Source organism: Belonocnema kinseyi, chromosome 3 (assembly GCF_010883055.1).
Source record: "Belonocnema kinseyi isolate 2016_QV_RU_SX_M_011 chromosome 3, B_treatae_v1, whole genome shotgun sequence".
NCBI lineage: Eukaryota > Metazoa > Arthropoda > Insecta > Hymenoptera > Cynipidae > Belonocnema > Belonocnema kinseyi.
Window position 1 is genome coordinate 1,212,799 of NC_046659.1, and position 12,962 is coordinate 1,225,760.

Genomic DNA, 12,962 nt, shown 5'->3' on the forward strand with positions numbered 1-12,962 from the left:
TTTTCCATTTTTAAGAAAAACACAGAGGCGTCTTGTTCAGTGTGCTCTGAAACCTAAACTAACATGGCGATCGGGCTGAAACTATAGCTACAAGCTATCAAAATGAATCATCGTGAAAGCATTACAATCTATTATTAACATAAAAATTCTCTGAAAGAATTTTTGACCCTATAGGGAAGGAACTAGCTTCATCAAAAGAAAGTTGTTTCATGACCTTCAATGCCAAATATGGAGCTGCTGCAGCTCCGTACGTTACAGTTAGTAACTGGAATGACTGCGGAGAAATTTCAGGGTTATCACGAAAGACTATACGTTGATAGTCAATGTCACGTTCAACGATCCGTATTTGATGATACATTTTCGAAATATTAGCGCATAATGCCACTTTATGCATACGCCAGCGTATGATAATGATAGGGAGCTCTATTTAGAGTTTAGGTCCTATAAGCATATGTGGACTTAAGCTTCTACCATTGGTGGTAAAGCTTGTAGCACAAAATACTACGCGTAAGCGTGTTGTAGTTGAATTATCTTTTATAACATGATGGTGAGGTATATATACCAGTTGTTCATTAGTGAAGGGATCGCATAAAGATACACGGCTCATGTGATGAAGCGATTCATATTCACTCATAACATTTGAATACAATGTTTTATACTCATATTAAAAAGCTAATCTTAGTTTAATACCAAACAATTGCTTTCGTGCTATAGGAAATGAGACACCAATATTAATTGGTGGACCAGATTTAAATGGTAACCGTACAATGTACCGTCCCGCTTTATTACGGGAGTGAGTTTCAGCGAAATGAGTTTTACATTTTTTCTCATCTTCGGTGAGATGATTCACTTGAGGGATTTCTTCAATTTCCCAAAATTTATTCAGAGCGAACGATATCTCATCGACCTGACAGCAATGGCGAACCTTAACACTATCGTTCAACAGAGCCGTCGCACCGTCTAATGCACCAACAACAATCCATCCAAAGATTGTGGCTTGAGCAATTAGGGCTCTAACAGGGCCTTTCATTAGACCTTGTTCCATTATTGCTGAATAGACATCAGCAGCTAGCATTTATTCAATCAGATCCTGAGAAAAAGGTTCAGGATCTGCTATAGTTAAGCCTTGCAAGTGAGACCAAGCATCGGGATAAATATCATGATTAATCGAAGGATTGTAAAAAGTCACATCTTGACACACAAATGTGTCCATTGTCAGTTTAGCATCTGAATTAACTAGTGATTCAATATTTAATTTGACTATTGCAGTAGCTGTGGTTAAATGCACTGATTGATCAGAACGAGGGTCGATCATCGCTCGCACTATTTGAGAGCGTCGGCTTATTCGAATTTGACTCAATTTTATCATTCATATGATGTGACACTAATGATGTGTTACTAAGTTTAGGATATTCATTAGTAGCGCCTAAAGATTGTTCCCAAGCTTTTTTAATTTGTTTATCAAGCCGATTTACAGCATGGTGTATAAACAACCAATCGCGTTGAAGTTGCGCATCCCCTAAACTGTCAAGTGAAACGATAGTTGCTTTGTATTTATTATAAATGCGTTTTTATTCAGGAATCGACTCTTATAATGGGACAAGAATTGAAAAGAAATCATCTAAAACTTTATGGAAAATTAAATGCGTATCTTCATATTGTAAATTCAGTGAATTCCATGCTCTTGTGTAATTCGAATCAGTGATACTAAGCGAAATAAACATTTGAGCTTCTTCACTTTCGAGACTTGACATAAGATTATGAAGTTTCTGTACATTGGATAAGCTAGTCGAATTATCATCAAGAGATGTAAATAAGTCTCGAAAGCTTGGCTATTCTACATAATTACCTGCAAATTTTTGTAGATTTATTTACGGAAATTTCATATTCAGAGAGTTACCTTGTTGAAGTGGATTGTGAGATTGTTCGAGAAATGTGGAATTACCCAGCGGAGCTTCATGGTCTGATTTCACTTTCCAATTGCTGAGATAATTTATTGCCTCGACGTATTTATCGGAAGCATCAGCAAGTTCATCTTTGATGGAATATTCTTCTGTTTCTCCTTCATTCGATATAACGGCTGCATTGATTTGATTGTGCAGACTGACGACTGCTGCCCAACGTTCCTTTAAAATGAAAATTCTACTTCGCGTGACAGCAGCTGTCACGTTGTCTTTGCCAATTTTTTCAAAGTTTGGAATTTTGTACGATTGATGAAACCAATCGTGTAGGGGTGTGTGTTTATTAATGCTTTCAGCGAGACCATGATGAGTGAGTTATTTTGAATTTAATTCAAAGACATTGTTTCACTACTAAATTGCATTGATTCACCACTGTAGGTATACCTCGATTGTTATCGTTACCGATGTGTGTAAGGTAAGAGTGTACAGTCTTCATATTATGATTCAAAAGATCTAGAAACCATCATACTTACAAAATTAAAACGCTACTAGGAAAGAGCAAGAGAATCTGATGGGTAAAAATTATCGAAGGTATAATGTACCGACTGAAGTCGGTACCTTAAAACGGGAGGTGACGTTACTACATATAGATCAACTAATGGTTTAAATCAGCTCAATGAACATGTACAATTTAGAATAGTGCGTTACGCATTTTAGCATTTATTCTAGGCGCATAAACACAAGTGATAACGTGTTATATGGTGTTCTTCGAATTCTTGTAGCGTATGTTTTAAAATTGCAGGTGTTAAGATTTGTGGTTGCGCTCTCCCGTGTTTGCCATCATTGATAGCATCGATGGCGGCATCAATGTCTTTGTTGATTTCGTCTATTAGGAGTGTAATCAATAGAAGCTTGGTATTGACAAAACTATCTTCAGTGTTATTGTTTGTGCTAGTTTTTGTGCTAGTCCTAGTTCCTTTTAAATTTCTTGTTTTATCGATAAAGAATATAATATTAATTTAATAAACTTTGTATGATTTGATAACACTGATGCTATAGCTTTATTATCGGCATATAATTTGACAGATTCTTCCTCTGACTAACGTTAATACTTCTTTGGATGCAAATGAAGTTCCACGAGATCGCTCATAAAATTAAGGTGTAATATATTGTTTCTAACCTTTCCTCTGTTGTAATTATATTTATTTATATAATTAGTCTCCATTCTTCGTGGTAAAGATGTACCTTTTTTAATGCTTCTACATAGACATTTTTCTTTAGTTCTTCCAATGCGTAATATGCTCTAGTAGCAGTTATTATTGCACAGATGCACTTTTTGATGCACATATTGCATTCTTGCAACTAGGATCTAGTTTATTGATTTGGTATTATTTTTTATTTTTACTTTACCGCCTGGTTTGTAAGTTGCGTGTACTTTTACTATTCTTTCATCAAATTGTTTTTAAGTTTTTTCTTGTTCCAATTCAACTCTCTTTCTCTCTCTCATTTGAACGATATTGCGGTCGTGTTGTAGTTTCCTTTTCTTGATTAAATCTTGATATGTGAGGTTGTTTCATGGGGCTATTGCAGATAGGATATTGATTTCTCTACCAAAAGTGGCCTCAAATGGTGTTGTTCCTGAAGTTGTGTTTTTCATAATATTTATTGCGAAACTGATAAATTTTAAGTTATCGTCCCATTCGTTATCATTTATTCAGACATTATTAATTCAGCATTAATTCAGACAGGAAGTTTTGTCCTAGATCAGGTAAAATGTTTTTAGATGCACCAAAGATATACGAATAGTTTTCTAACAGTGCATCAATAATTGAATTTGATGTTTTGTTTTGTAAAAGCAACAGGACGGTGTACCTTGTTAATCTGTCTTGGATGCTTAATATGTATTTATTGGCTTTTCGGGTTTCTGTTAAAGGTCCAAAGATATTTAGGGCGATTTTATCATTCGGGTTTGTTGGGATTTCAGGTAATATACTAGATGTTTGGTTAGTTATTCTTGTGGTTTTTTGTAATTGGCAAATGGGACATCTTTCAACGCAATTTTTAATTTGTTGGTCCATTCCTAACCATATCTCAATATTCTTTGCTCGTTCTAAGGCATTCTTTGCCCCTTGGTAATTTGCGTGAGCTTCTTTCATGATTTGGTTCTTTTCAGTTTTAGTAAGCTCTCAAGTATTCGGGAAGCATAAATGAAATTCCGTATCTGGACAATAGATTGATAAACATTGTACTAGTTCTTGGATTAGTTCTTGTTGTACGGTAGTAAATAATGGATCTCCAAATTGTAGTTGCATTAAAGTCAATTTGCTGTCTCTCATTCCATCTATAACCCACGCTAAATGTTTTAACCAGTTCTCTTCTTCATATTTCGGCATGCTTTCTTTTGTAATTAGCATCAATAATTTTCCTACAGCATTTGGTTGAATTTCTACTCTCTCGTTGGTAACAGGGTCTAATGGCCATTTCATGAATTCATGGTAGCAGTTGACTTAAGGGTTTCCAGGTGTTTTTTGCGCATTGTCTCCCGCGCCGGAATCTATGGATGGATCGGGTTTCTCTTCGCTGAATATGTTAACTTTTTCTTGTGGTTTTAGTGTTTTAATATCGGTGATTTTGTGTTTTGTCATTATAGGCTCTGGTATTTTTAACTTCTATTTTTGAGAGGCCATAAAAGAGCTTTGTGGTCGGTTTGGATTTAAAAGGGTTTCCAATCAGATATTGTCTTAGTCTTTTAATTGCACACATTATGGCTTGTAATTATTTTTCGCTGGTGCTATGATTTTCTTTAGCTTTATTTAATGTTCTTGATATAAATAAACAAGAGTGTCCTTTTTGTGATAATACTGCATAGTACCTTTTTTGATGTATTAAAACTCTTTGTACATGTAGGCGTCCAATCAAAGATAGTATTCTTCTGTATTAATTTCGGGTCTGATATATTCACACTTAAAAGGTTCTTATTTTAATTGAAGTATTTTAATTCTATCTAAGACGGTGACTGAGTTTTTGTTATGATCTTCCAAGGTTTCTCCAAATATTACAATATCATCAATATAGACGAAGCATTTCTTTCCTAGAAGTCTCCTTAATGCGTTGTCCATCATTCTTTGAAATGTGACCGGAGCAATTTTGAGATTATTATTAATGGATTTAATGAAATCTTCTATATCCATATTGCCCTGTCCGTTTAGGACATAAATTGTTCTAATTATGTCCTTTGCAAGTATATTTTGTTCCAGTAATGGTTTTGTTTCATTTTTGTGCTTATTATTTGTATGAGATGTCGTAAGTGTAGTTCCTGCTTTATTTATTGCACTGATAGCCCTTGTAAGTTGTGTTTGAAATCTTTATCTAAAAATTGTATTTGGGAGAGCCGTTTATGATTTTCCTTTGCTCCTGTGGATAGGTTTATTTTTAGCCAATTTATTTCAGCTAATAAGATTCGCGTTCAAACCTTGGTTTGTTCGCATTGTACTGCAACAATGCCAAGAAACTTCAGGGAGTTCTTGTTTTTATTGACGGGCACAGAGGCACACTTCTCATGCCTATTATTGCTTTTTTCACTTGCTATTATTGTTTTAAAGACCGTCGATTTTTTCTTTTTTGCTGGATTGGATGTTTTATACTGCGTTGATCTGCTGTTTGTATTCAAAGGAGAGGTTTCGCTGCATTGAAGACTACGCTGATGCATCGTAGTTTACTTTTCTTGTCATCCGCCTGGTTGCGGGCCTCGTAGCGTTATTATCGCATTACGTTGCATACCCTTTCAATTTTACTTTTTTAGAATCGAACTTTAATTAGTTTACTTCGTAGAATAACCTACTTAATTCCGATATTAGTTTTACCAATTAAATTCGGTTCTTAAATGACGGACTATTCCAAGGAGAAAGTCCGCAGTTTTTGTAGAATTTCGTGAAATTCTAAATGGCAATGCTGATTTACGGGCTTTTTCTTGGAGAAAGCCTGAGTTTTTCCAAAGGTTTGTCACTTGAATAATCCTATTTTGAGTGTCTAATTATTTCCGTGGATATTACTACCGTTGGAGCACTATACCTTCAGGATGGCCAGAAACGTTATGCGCAAAAACGTATTTTTGTAATTTTTAAAGTAACCGAATTGCGTTGGGCAATTCGGTATTTATTCATTAACTCTTTGGATTAAATGTACAAGATTCCGGTCGTTTAGGGGAAAAAAGGAAATTTTTTTCAGATTCCATTGGGAACATTTTATGGTGGTTAGAGAATGAGATGTATTTTTTGTATATTACTAGTTCAAAATTTGTTATTGTATCATTCTGAGAGATCTTACAGAATACAATATAACGTTTCGACAACACGTTGCACATTGGGGACGGAATGTTCAAAACCACCTACAGGTCGAATATCTTAACCTAATCAAACAAAATTTAGCCTGAAATGATTGTAAATGAATTTTAATTAAACTCCCGAAGACAAATTTTTCAAAATGATTTATTTAAACAAATAGTTTAAATAATTTTTTTTTTGCAAAACTAATGGCAAACTTGAAATTAATGCACGAAAAAACCATTTAGTTAACATATGTTGTATTTGTAATATTGTTTATTTCCTTACAGACGTTGAAAGCCTTATTATAATTTAATACAGATTATGAAAAATTAATTATTTAGTCATATGGTTGTAACAAATTGTGTTTTAAATATAAAATATAGTGCTTCGGACATATTTTTTAAGTAGAATTCGATTTTAGAATTAATTTTGAAAACAAATTAAAATTAGTAATAATTTATTTAAACAATTTGTTTTAGCAAAAGAAAAACTAATGGAAAATTTTAAATCAGCTATGCCTCAAACTCCGTAAATTCTATATGGCTTATCTAGTTCATGAGGCGAAATCTTATATTTAAGGAAAGGTTATACAATTAAGTTTTAAAAAACTTAATTTCGCCATATTTTTTTTTTTTAAATGTTTGAGCAAATTGTTTTAAAAATTTGGGCTTCATGAGTCTCTTTGTAATTCAATCACAAACATTTCTGGCTGCATTTTGTTTAATTTGGTTAAGATTAGCGAACTGTACGTGTTTTTAAACGAAATTATTGCTACATCCCCAACGTGCGTCGATTGTGCTCATCAAATATACAAAAATAGGCATTTTTGTGCCAAAAATGTAAAATAAAGGGAGTGCTGTTCATGGTACAGATTTAATTCTTTAAGTATTTATAGTGTAATTCAATAGAGACGTACCTAAGAGAGGTTTTGTTGTGGTATTACATTCCAGTTTTAAAGTTATAGAAATTGTACGAGGTCGTAGGTAATGATGAATCATGATAAAGATGAATAATAATAATAATAATAATAATAATAATGTTAATACAAAATGTTAATACTCTACTCTGCCTGTGAGACATAAGACCGGATTGCAAATAATTATTTAATAAAACTGTTTGCTACGATTAATACCATTTATGTGCCGTGTGACAGTCGCGCCTGTGTAACGGCACAGAAATGACATGCGTTTTATGGACGCAACGTTCTGCGCTCTCCAAGTCGAAATAAATTGTTATTCGTTAAAATTTAATCATTTGTGCAGAAGTAAACCGATTCACAAGTACAAACATGGAATCTGTTATTGATAATAAGTACAATTGAATTTATAAATTCAAAACTTTAAATAATTTATATTTTTCCTTTAAATTGTTGAAAACTTATGATACAATTTTTTCACATAGTCAGCAAGCAATCGTTTTAAAAAGAAGTGCAAAAGTCATTTTGACCGTGAGTGACAGCCGAGTTATTTCTTTTAATAAGTAAATAGAAACCTATTCTAATACATATATGAAAATTAGCTGCTACTTTTTGCAACTTTGTTCTTGATCTGCATTTTTCTTCGGCGGCCAAAGCGCGGGGGCACACTGGGACGAAATTGCGAAAAGCTGGCCAAAAGTGTAAAATGTTCATAAAATGGGTCAAGTTTCGTTATCCACGGGTTTTAGGATCGCTTATTACGAATCCAATGTCAAAAATGTCAAAAACAAAATGGCGAATCCAATATGACGGACGAGTATGTTGAATAAATTTTCGATTTTTTGGAAAATTGGTATCAGGAGGTTTTTAAGATTACTGATTATGAACCTGATGTCCAAAGCTCAAAAAACAGAATTGCGCATCCAATATTATGATAATTTCAAAATGTTATTTAGCGTACTAGTCTGCCATATTGGATCCCCCATTTTGCTTTTTGAGTTTTTGACATCAGATTTGTAATCAGCGATCTTGAAAACCTCCTAATACTAATTTTCAAAGAAATCAAAATTTGATTTAACATACTCGTCCGCCATTTTGGATCAGTCATTTTGTTTTCAGAATTTTTGACATCGGATTCGTAATCAGCGACCTTGAAAACCCCCTGATACCAATTTTAAAAAAATCATTTTTTATCATATTCTTCCGCCATATTGAATCCGCCATTTTGTTTTCAGAATTTTTGACATCGGATTCGTAATCAGCGACCCTAAAATCCGCGAGTAACAAAACTTGGCCCATTTTATAAATAATTTATACGTTTGGCCAGGTTTTCGCAATTTCGTTCCACTGTGAGGCGGAGTGAGGCAGCAATTATAAGTAGTAGAAGATAGTTGTATTGCAGATATTTGTAGTTGTTCTCGACACAAATTATTTGGTCTCGTTTATTCACATAGTAAACAGGGGCGCTATGTATTGTTATATTTCTTCGTTCACGCACTCACTCTAACGGTGGTGGCTTGGGACAAAGTGAGCGAAGGCATAAGGCAGTTGTCTTCGTCATCGAATAATTAAACGTATCCTTTATTAGTATTCCAATGTTAACATTTCTGATAGTTATATTAGATAGAGTTAGTATGAAAAATAAGACTATTGTAAACTCCACTAATGCCATCCAAATCTGATCTTGAGTTAACAGTGTTGTTTTTCTTGAATATATGGTACATTTCCATGGGAATTCTTTTAAAACATGATGATTCTTTTGAGAGTATGGAAACATTGTCGTAATCAAAAATGCTATTTTCTTCTAACGTATATTTAGTTAGAGCAGTTTCGTTAATTCTTTTATTTGTCATATTCACATAATTTTTTGTGTTCTTTTACCCTGATGACTAAATATCGCTTTTATTGTTTTATTTTATTGTTATAATGTTTTCCACAATAAATGCAAGGGATTTCATAGACAGTTTTGGTAAGTTTTCCCTAAGGAATTTTATCTTTTTTGTTTGTAAAGAAATGGAGAGTGTTTTTTATTGATTTAAATAGAATTTAAAAATTGTATTGTCTTAAAAATCTGATGAAAATTTTTGACAGTAATAGATAAGCCCATTGTAAAAAATAAGGTGGTCAAATGATCCAGCAAGACCTATGTTTAGACGGATGCTCTTATATTAAAAAGAAACTTTAAGCGCTGTACCATCAGGTTTGAGCGGTACAGGTGAGCAAAGGCGAAAATTGAATTTTACACGTGTTAGTGGTGAATTACGGCAATTTAATAATTTGTATACTAATGCGGTTTCATTATTCATCAACGCCGTACGTGTTTGCAATTTCAGAGGTTGAGAAACCAAGGGTTGTAACTCTTACCCCAAATTAGTATAGGGGTTGCTCATTTGAAGCAACAAAAATTTAAGTTATTTTGAAAGAATTCCTTAAAAATAATAATAAAAATAATAATAAAAATAAAAAATAAAAATAATAATAGTAACTCCTTAAAAATAATAATATTCACTAACATTATGTCAAAAAATAAGTTGCCGCATATGGATAAATGATCCTACAGTCATGATAATTAAATAGACCCTTGCGATTCAGTTAATTATTTATTTATACTTACATCCAACATATTTTTTAGACGACACGATGATCAAACGTACTTTCCAGTGTTACATAATATTTTGAAAAAGATGCCGTATATTTTGGAATGATCTTATACCATGCGGGTCCCAGGAAAGGGTTACAACCCTTGTTTCTCTTCCCTGTACTTCCAAATACGTACGGCGTTGCTGAATAACGAAACAGCATAAGTATATAAAGCGAATTACACAAATGCCGTACAGTAATAAATTATCCGAATTGTTCTAAAAATTATGGGAATATAAAAAAATTTTCTGAACTTCCGGTACCGCTACTTTTGTACGGCACTAGGTTTTTTGTCATTTTTGCTTAAAGGTTCTATCACTGGCAAGAAAGCCGTAAAAAACTAAATTGTCGTAATTCACCACTTACAAGCGTAAAATTCAATTTTCGCCTGTACTCACATGTACCGCTCAAAGCTGACGGCATAGTGCTTAAAGTTACTTTTTGATATAGGAGCACCCGTCTAAACATAAGTCTTGCTGGGTAAATTGACCATCTCATTTTTTAGCATGGGCTTGTAGTCTATAATAGACAATATGGAAGTATAATACATTGATCTAAATTGAGATCTTTGTATTGTGCACTGTTGTTGTTATTGGAGGAAATTGTCTGTAGACGGCGTTCTATCTGTTTTTTAATGAGTCTATATGGGAATCTATCAGGCACTACGGTTTCTGTTAGAATTTTTAAATTAGGTTTGTCTCTCGTCAGTTGAAAGTCAACTGATGATTATAACATGACTTTCAGTAACGCACTTGGTTGAAAGTCAACTGCTTTATGTACGTAAAATGTACTTTATAGGTTAATATAAGACAGGAAGATTGTTGACATTCCATCAACGCGTGCGTGTGAAATGAAACTTAAATGCTAATTCAAGTCAGCGGATTGTTGAAATTCATCAGATTTGTGCGTTGTCGTTCAGTTATTAGGAACATGAAGTTAATATAAAATTAAAAATTGAATAATTTTAGGAAATAAATTTTTTTTATTATATGTGAGCACTGAATAAATTATTCATCTGGGGAATTTGATCCCTTATATCATTTAAAATTGTTTATAGATTATATGCACTAAACAAGGTTCTTATATCCATTTCAAGCTACCAGGTACAGAACTTAAATATTCAATCCTTTTTTATATATATTTTATCACATATGTACGATTATTCATCATCTTTTATAAATGTGCTAATATTGTATGGAGAGTAAGTTATGGATCAACTATAATTAGTATAGAAGCCTGACCAAGCTGTTTTTTCTGTAACAGTTGATTAAAATCTGGCCGTTATTATGAAATGTGGTTACGTCTGAGAAATTAATTTTTTCGTCCGTTTCTTATTCTATGGTGAATCAGAGTTTTTTATGATATTTAATAAAATATTTTTTTAATTTACCTGTTAGATATCTGTCAAGACAAAATAAAACATCGTCGACGTATCTGTAACAAAATAGGGGTTTATTAGGAAAAAATCGAATTAGGTCCTCATTCTCTAATTCTTCCATGACGAGGTCAGCTATGGCTACTGAGGTTAGTGAAACAACAGTGACACGGAAGTTTATCTATAAAACTTTCCTTGAAATACACAATAGGCGGTTTTTAAAACGCAATCTAGGAATTGTATATAGTATTCCAATGGTAATTTTATGTGTTGTTTAATTTTATTCTAATTCTTTTTGACTGCATTTTTAACCAAATCATGAAGAATATTAGTATAAAAAGATTTTACGTCTAAGGAAAAGATATAAAAACCATCTTGTGGATTTTTGGTATGCCGTAACATTTAGGTGGATGGCCATTAGTACAGTTTAGTATTCTCGGCACGTCAGAATTTATAAACCCGAGTAATAAGATTTATTCAACCATCTAATTAAGATCAGATTGGATTTTATAAAGGGGCTCTGTGTTAATTTTACTGTAAGAGGCGTCATCAAGTAGCATAAGAGTATAGCTGGATAGATTGAGAATTTTGTTAGACTTAGCGTCATTAGATTTAGGTTTGTGACCGTAATAGTGTGCTTTAACCAGTTAAATTTCAAAATAGAATTATTGATGAGAAGTTTGCCTAGTTCATACAGTCTAGTTTTTTTGAGTATTATCGAATAATGTAAACATGTGAGTAAAAAGTGAATTATGGAGTTTTTATTTTAGAGCATTTAAGCTAAGTTGTGCATTATTTATGTCTATTTTGATAGATTAAGTGGCTAAATTTAACATTCTAACATTACCATCCAAATTATTTCTATTCAGATCTTTAGTATCACTTACGTACATATCTAAATGTTTGAACACTTGGTGAAGGATAAAAGTAGAAATGTAGCCTTCATCTCCACATCAAAGTAGGAATCGGAGTTGGTTTTCAAAAAGATTATTTTTTGACAAAGTCATATCTTCGTGGTAGAGAGTGGTTGATTTTAGACGTTTAAGATTGATGCCAAAAATCAGAATGGGTAGTTATGAGAAACCCAAAAATCAGAGACTTCATTCACGCTAGAAAATTCTTAGAAAGATCGTTTATTGACAAAGTCCTATGTACGTGGTAGAGAGGGGTTGTCTTGAGACGTTAAGGGCTGGAGCCCAAAAATTTTATTGGGAGTTTTCGAGGAGCCCTCAAATCAGAGACTCCAATTGTCATAGGAAAACTCTTAAAAGATAATTTTTTGACAATGTCATATACAGGTAATAGAGAGGGGTTGATTTTGAACGTTGATCAGTCTCGTTTCGTCCATCGATGAAGGATACTTGTTTTGGAAAGGCACCTTTGTTTTTGGAATATGTAAGGAGGAACACTCCTATTCTGTGGCCAAAGATAGGCGTCAAACCTTTTGTCCTGCAGATAAATAGTTGTAATAATGATATAGGTTTGATTGTGAGTAATTAACTTTGAGTTTGGTTCGGACTCCGGCAGAAGCCATATCGAGTCATAAACCACTGTGTTTGAAAATGCAGTAGCTTCGTGAGAATTTTTAAAGTTTTAAATGTTGTTTGTAATAAAATACGTGTATTTTTAAGCTATTTTAGTGTTAAAATCCAAGTAAAACCCGAAGTGACGACGAGAAAGCGTCTGGCGCCTGCAGGTAATTAAATGCGAGGGTAGTTCAATAAGTCCTTAGAATGACCAACAAATGGCGCGCGAATCGCTCCAAATCATCTGTTTTCAGTCAGCACCACTCCCGACTAGATATA

At 33.2% G+C, this 12,962-nt stretch overlaps 1 protein-coding gene across 1 annotated transcript in view; it reads left to right on the top strand.

The window, feature by feature from the left end:
* Window positions 1-12,962, top strand: part of LOC117168932 — a 139,910-nt gene that overhangs the window by 79,462 nt on the left and 47,486 nt on the right. The window lies entirely within an intron of this gene.